Source organism: Garra rufa, chromosome 8, assembly GCF_049309525.1.
Source record: "Garra rufa chromosome 8, GarRuf1.0, whole genome shotgun sequence".
Classification (NCBI taxonomy): Eukaryota; Metazoa; Chordata; class Actinopteri; order Cypriniformes; family Cyprinidae; genus Garra; species Garra rufa.
Genome location: NC_133368.1, coordinates 2660676 through 2668867, shown reverse-complemented (window position 1 = coordinate 2668867; position 8192 = coordinate 2660676). Strand labels below are relative to the sequence as shown.

The 8192-nt window shown below is 35.6% G+C and overlaps 1 non-coding gene across 1 annotated transcript; it reads right to left on the bottom strand.

The window, feature by feature from the left end:
• Window positions 1-940: 940 nt before the first annotated feature.
• On the bottom strand, window positions 941-1022 carry trnas-aga (transfer RNA serine (anticodon AGA)). Its single transcript has one exon. It is a non-coding gene; the product is annotated as a tRNA-Ser (tRNA).
• Window positions 1023-8192: the final 7170 nt, after the last annotated feature.

Here is an 8192-nt window from a genome sequence, read left to right as displayed (position 1 = left end):
TCAGCTTTTCATCACAGGAATAAATTCTATTTCAAAGTATGTTAAAATATATTAAAAAAACAAAAACATTATTTTATTTTGTAAAAACAATTTGCAATATTACTGTTTTTTCTGTATTTTTAATTAAATAAATGCAGTCTTGATGAGCATAAGAGACTTCTTTAAAGACTATTGCAAGTCTTACTGACCCCAAACTTTTGAACGGTAGTGTATAAAAAAATAAAAAAATAAATAAAATAACATATCAAGGAAAAAACATGTAACATGGGCAGCATTAACGTATTTAATTTGTTCACTACTTTTTGCCAGCCCTCTCTCCTTGCTTTTCCAGCCTTTGCAGTTTTCCCTTGCGTTTTAATTAAACTCTGAAACTCCTGAAATCCCTCAATCAAGAGTTCTTGCTCTGCTGCAGAAAAATACTGAGCGAGCTCCTTCGTCATGTTCGCCGACCAATCAAAGAGTTGCCCATCAATGTTTCTACTATCGATACGTAGCCCCTTTTAAGCCACCCAGTGATCTCAAATAACTTCATCCAGCTATACTGATCATCAACAACAGGTGCGTTCGGAGAACCGGAATAGCGAGCTCATAGTTAGCGCGATGATTTGATCTTGGATGTGTCATTTGATCCTGGATGTAGTAAGCGAGGTACGAAGAACGGACCCCGGGACGAAAAATGGAGGGGGCAGAAAGGAGCTCAGTGCACGAAAAGCCTGCCATGACCCTGATTTGAACCAGGGTTGCTGCGGCCACAACGCAGAGTACTAACCACTATACGATCACGGCACGCCACTGGCTCACTCCTGGTGGTGCTGGCTTTCCTGGCTCTCTAAATGCAAAATGGGCCAGCGGCGTATTTTTTTTCCTGTTGAAGAGAGGAAATTCCTGCGAGGGACGGGAAAGAAAAGCTACTGCAGCTCCTCCTCAGCATGGCGTACAGCGTGGTCGGCAGGATTCGAACCTGCGCGGGGAGACCCCAATGGATTTCTAGTCCATCGCCTTAACCACTCGGCCACGACTACGGCGTCCCTGGCGTCCTCTGTCCCGTTGTTGATCTCAAAGTTGGGTAAAAAAGCCATGATCTGGCTATCGCTTTACTGAACGTACACAAGACCCCTTTTGTTATACGTGACACTCATACACTTACAACACGGCCTTCGGGTGACTGTATGGTGTTTAACTGCATTCGTTATAACATTAATATATGTACAACCGCTGCCATGTAAGTTTAATTCATATTTCCCCTTTAAAAAAGCATACAATTTCATAGCAGTATTCCTCCTTGCACCGAATATAACTGTGTTTACAGTATACCATGGCAAGTCTTACAATTATTCCATAAGAAGACTAGAAACGACCACTTTCTTTTTAAAAGCCTTCTTTAAACACATTTAAAATATATATATTAAACACTTACTTTGAAACCAGTGATGACTGTCGTTTAAAAGTTAAGATCCAAAAAAGCACAGATCCAATCTTCCTCAAGAGTCGATTCCCGCCAGCGCTTTCACCACATACCTACAAAGCCAAAGATGCTCAATGCACTGGAGCCTTTGGGGTTCAGCTGCTACTGACACAAAAACAAAGAAATGAGTCAGACAATGTATATATCTGTACAAATTAAAATGTATTGATTTTTAATAGGTGATTATTTACTCATCAGTGTGTTGAACATGGCAAATCCAAGATGCAGAATGACTAGATTGATCACTTACAACAATCGGATGACAATCTGATAAAACAGAACGAAAAATATAAAATATTTTCATTATTAAAATTAATTATTTTACTTGTATATGACTTTTTTCTTCCTTGTATATGCAGGTCTAAAGGTTGACTTTAATTGTAATTCTTTGTTATTAAAAAAAACAAGAATTATTATTATTATCTCTGTACACTGGTTTGTGAGTCTTTCCGTCTCTTGCTCGCTCTATCTCACACGCATCGAGAGAGAGAGAGAGCGAGAGCGCGTGCGCGTTCAGTGTGTGCATCAGTGTCGTGCGCTCTCTCAAATCTGTGAGACAACACAACTTAAATGTGAAAATGTTACTGTTGATAATTGTAAAATTAATATATTTTTTAACTAACGTTACCTTGACCGACATGAATGTGAGGTTTTCTCCATTCTAGCAGATCTGCGCCAATGACGTCAAACAGATAACGGCATTAACGGTAATCAACGGTGCTGGAGAGCGGGCCATAAAAATAAAGACGGAAAGACTTGTTTATGTGAACAGTAGTTTTAGATATTGTACATTCAAATAACAGTCCGTTGATTTTACACTTACGTACACAAAAATACTTTACCTGAGGAAAGCTCTTCCGTCGAGCGATGTCCACTCAACCAAAGGGAGTCCGGCTCTGCGCGTGACGTCACGTGAACTGATCGCGGCTTATATAGCCTCTGGTTCTTTCGCGGGCTGCACACGTGAGGTGTAAAATAGTCAAAGTTATATTTATAACAATTTTATTCATTTAATTTTTATCATCTGAGATGTACATTTAGGTAATTATACCTATATTATAAATAAATACATACATATACATATTTAAAGTATGTAAAATTATTTTTAAAGGTGCAGTGTGTAGATTTTTGCGGCATCTAGCGGTGAGATTGTGAATTCCAACCAATGGCTCCCGTCCACCGCCCACCCCTCCCTTTACAGAAGCTACGGTGGCCCACACGGGATTAAGATGTCCTCGTTTTAGACAGCAAAGAGTAATTAGGTTTCTTTTAAAATGTAAATTAAGGAATTATATTTACTTAATAATTCAATAAAAAGGTGTCATTGTGAATATTACAGTTACATGTTCATCATTGTGTCAGTGTTTTTCCGCTAGAACAACAGTGATGAAACGCGATCTGTAGAGCAGTTTGTCCGTTTAGGGCTACTGTAGAAACAATACGGCGACTTCCATGTGAGGGGACCCGCGGTGTATGTAGATATAAACTGATAATTCTAAGGTAATAAAAACATAACGGTTCATTAAAGGTTGTATCAGCGATTTCTAGCCTAAAACATAAAGTGTCAAATTCAGCTGACCTTTATTCACGATCCTCTCGCTGCCTGCCCCATAAATTGTCTGTGAAAAAAACGCGTCTCTCTGGTCAGCCTAGGGTCCGAGATATGCCAAAAAAACAATCGGCGCTATCAACTATTGCACAGATAAACAAACTGTGTTCCAACCAATCAGCGTCAGGGGGTTCGTGTTGTGGACTTTCCTACTGGTGCTGGGATGTGAGGGAGGCGGAGCGAAAGTCCACAACACCAAACCCCTGACGCTGATTGGTTGGAACAATGTTTGTTTTTGCTGTGGAATGGTTGGTAGTGCCGATTGTTTTTTTGGCATATCTCGGACCCTAGGCTGACCAGAGAGACGCGGTTTTTTCACAGACAATTTATGGGGCAGGCAGCGAGCGGATCGTGATGAAAGATCAGCTGAATTTTACACTTTATGTTTCAGGCTAGAAATCGCTGATACAACCTTTAAGTAAGGTCTTTATACACCCCTGAAAACATAGTTATGTATACTATATTGCATTTCTGTCTAGAGATCATCTTAAATATTACACATTGCACCTTTAAATATATAACATATCAGTTAATAAAATATCACAAAAGTGTAACTCACTTATTTTAGAACCAGATGTCAGCAGAAGATCAATAGGTCCATTCTACACACTAAATTTTGCTTCTGGATTTGTATTTGGCCATAAAATCACGATTATAACATTAAAAATCATATTTTGCCAAAAGTTTACCATGTCATACTGAGGTATCAGTTATTTTTGCAATTGCCACATAATTCCTAAACCCTAAATCTGTTAAAAGCATTTTATTAGCTCTGTTACAGACAGATACCATTCTATTTTTGGGGTGCAGAACAAACACACAGTCAGAAAGTGTTATATAATTTAGAGGAAGGGAACATTTTTAAATTATAAACAAAGTCCATCGTTGGCCTAAAAAAAGAATATAAATATTATTTAAAGTAGTAATACAACTAAATAAATAACAATGACAAGGAAAAGGTTTGACATCTCTAAAGCATTTAATAAAAATAAAAAAATAATAATAATTTTGTAATTAAGTTAAGTGTGTTTTAATCTCCATTATGGGGACCAATTATTCACACAAAGAGTAAAACCTGAATTTTTGAGACTTACAGGTATGGACCATAGTCGGGCTATAGTGTCTAAATGTGCCGTTTCTCAACCAGAATCGGGTCAGATCCGCAAATCTAAAGCCTAGCCAAATCCGGCAACCATTGCTGGGCCAGAGCCGATTCCGCTGGCTACCTTTGCTTTCAAAACGCGATAAACGACTTTAAGACGAAGTACTCCTGTGATAGTGCACAACAACAAAAAGTGCTGTAGTAATCCTATCATAATTATCTCTGCTTCAAAACTTTGGTTTTAGCATAAAAAAATAAAAAATAAAAAAAAAACACATAGGCCTATACTGTACCATCTAATGGTAAATTGTTGTGATGTTGTACTGTAGAAAAGTGCTATGGTAATCCATCGTATTTAGCTTGTGTAAGTATTGCCACAAAAGAACAACAGAAAAACCACATATGTGACCCTGGACCACAAAACCAGTCTTAAGTCGCTGTGGTATGTTTGTAGCAATAGCCAAAAATACATTGCATGGGTCAAAATTTTTGATTTTTCTTTTATGCCAAAAACCATTGAGAAATTAAGTAAAGTTCATGTTCCATGAAGATTTTTTGTAAAATTCCTACTGTAAACATATCAAAATGTAATTTTTGATTTGTAATATGCATTGTTAAGAACCTAATTTGGACAACTTTAAAGGTGATTTTCTCAGTCTTTTTGATTTTTTTGCATCCTCAGATTTCTGATTTCAAATAAATGCATCTCAGTCAAATATTGTCCTATCCTAACAAACCATACATCAATAGAAAGCTTATTTATTTAGCTTTCATATGATGTATAAATCTCAGTTTTGTCAAATTGAACCTTATGACTGGTTTTGTGGTCCAGGGTCACATATAGCATTTAATGGTAAATTCTTGTGATACTGTACAACAGAACAGTGCTATGGTAATCCTGTCATATTTAGCTTGTGTAAGTATTACCACAAAAGAACAACAGAAAAACCACATATAGCATTTAATGGTAAATTCTTGTGATACTGTACCGCGGAAAAGTGCTATGGTAATCCTGTCATATTTAGCTTGTGTTGTATTACCACAAAAGAACAACAGAAAAACAACATATGCCATCTGATGGTAAATTCTTGTGATACTGTACAACAGAACAGTGCTATGGTAATCCTGTCATATTTAGCTTGTGTTGTATTACCACAAAAAGAACAACAGAAAAACCACATATAGTATTTAATGGTAAATTCTTGTGATACTGTACAACAGAACAGTGCTGTGGTAATCCTGTCATATTTAGCTTGTGTTGTATTACCACAAAAGAACAACAGAAAAACCACATATAGCATTTAATGGTAAATTCTTGTGATACTGTACCGCGGAAAAGTGCTATGGTAATCCTGTCATATTTAGCTTGTGTTGTATTACCACAAAAGAACAACAGAAAAACAACATATGCCATCTGATGGTAAATTCTTGTGATACTGTACAACAGAACAGTGCTATGGTAATACTGTCATATTTAGCTTTTGTTGTATTACCACAAAAAGAACAACAGAAAAACCACATATAGTATTTAATGGTAAATTCTTATGATACTGTACAACAGAACAGTGCTATGGTAATCCTGTCATGTTTAGCTTGTGTAAGTATTACCACAAAAGAACAACAGAAAAACAACATATGCCATCTGATGGTAAATTCTTGTGATACTGTACAACAGAACAGTGCTATGGTAATACTGTCATATTTAGCTTGTGTTGTATTACCACAAAAAGAACAACAGAAAAACCACATATAGTATTTAATGGTAAATTCTTATGATACTGTACAACAGAACAGTGCTGTGGTAATCCTGTCATATTTAGCTTGTGTTGTATTACCACAAAAGAACAACAGAAAAACCACATATAGCATTTAATGGTAAATTCTTGTGATACTGTACAACAGAACAGTGCTATGGTAATCCTGTCATATTTAGCTTGTGTTGTATTACCACAAAAGAACAACAGAAAAACAACATATAGTATTTAATGGTAAATTCTTGTGATACTGTACAACAGAACAGTGCTATGGTAATCCTGTCATATTTAGCTTGTGTAAGTATTACCACAAAAGAACAACAGAAAAACCACATATAGCATTTAATGGTAAATTCTTGTGATACTGTACCGCGGAAAAGTGCTATGGTAATCCTGTCATATTTAGCTTGTGTTGTATTACCACAAAAGAACAACAGAAAAACAACATATGCCATCTGATGGTAAATTCTTGTGATACTGTACAACAGAACAGTGCTATGGTAATACTGTCATATTTAGCTTGTGTTGTATTACCACAAAAAGAACATCAGAAAAACCACATATAGTATTTAATGGTAAATTCTTATGATACTGTACAACAGAACAGTGCTGTGGTAATCCTGTCATATTTAGCTTGTGTTGTATTACCACAAAAAGAACATCAGAAAAACCACATATAGTATTTAATGGTAAATTCTTATGATACTGTACAACAGAACAGTGCTGTGGTAATCCTGTCATATTTAGCTTGTGTTGTATTACCACAAAAAGAACATCAGAAAAACCACATATAGTATTTAATGGTAAATTCTTATGATACTGTACAACAGAACAGTGCTGTGGTAATCCTGTCATATTTAGCTTGTGTTGTATTACCACAAAAGAACAACAGAAAACCCACATATAGTATTTAATGGTAAATTCTTGTGATACTGTACAACAGAACAGTGCTATGGTAATCCTGTCATATTTAGCTTGTGTTGTATTACCACAAAAAGAACATCAGAAAAACCACATATAGCATTTAATGGTAAATTCTTGTGATACTGTACCGCAGAAAAGTGCTATGGTAATCCTGTCATATTTAGCTTGTGTTGTATTACCACAAAAGAACAACAGAAAAACAACATATGCCATCTGATGGTAAATTCTTGTGATACTGTACAACAGAACAGTGCTATGGTAATCCTGTCATATTTAGCTTGTGTTGTATTACCACAAAAAGAACAACAGAAAAACCACATATAGTATTTAATGGTAAATTCTTATGATACTGTACAACAGAACAGTGCTGTGGTAATCCTGTCATATTTAGCTTGTGTTGTATTACCACAAAAGAACAACAGAAAAACCACATATAGCATTTAATGGTAAATTCTTGTGATACTGTACAACAGAACAGTGCTATGGTAATCCTGTCATATTTAGCTTGTGTAAGTATTACCACAAAAGAACAACAGAAAAACCACATATAGCATTTAATGGTAAATTCTTGTGATACTGTACCGCGGAAAAGTGCTATGGTAATCCTGTCATATTTAGCTTGTGTTGTATTACCACAAAAGAACAACAGAAAAACAACATATGCCATCTGATGGTAAATTCTTGTGATACTGTACAACAGAACAGTGCTATGGTAATACTGTCATATTTAGCTTGTGTTGTATTACCACAAAAAGAACAACAGAAAAACCACATATAGTATTTAATGGTAAATTCTTGTGATACTGTACAACAGAACAGTGCTATGGTAATACTGTCATATTTAGCTTGTGTTGTATTACCACAAAAAGAACAACAGAAAAACCACATATAGTATTTAATGGTAAATTCTTGTGATACTGTACAACAGAACAGTGCTATGGTAATACTGTCATATTTAGCTTGTGTTGTATTACCACAAAAAGAACAACAGAAAAACCACATATAGTATTTAATGGTAAATTCTTATGATACTGTACAACAGAACAGTGCTGTGGTAATCCTGTCATATTTAGCTTGTGTTGTATTACCACAAAAAGAACATCAGAAAAACCACATATAGTATTTAATGGTAAATTCTTATGATACTGTACAACAGAACAGTGCTGTGGTAATCCTGTCATATTTAGCTTGTGTTGTATTACCACAAAAGAACAACAGAAAAACCACATATAGTATTTAATGGTAAATTCTTGTGATACTGTACAACAGAACAGTGCTATGGTAATCCTGTCATATTTAGCTTGTGTTGTATTACCACAAAAAGAACATCAGAAAAAC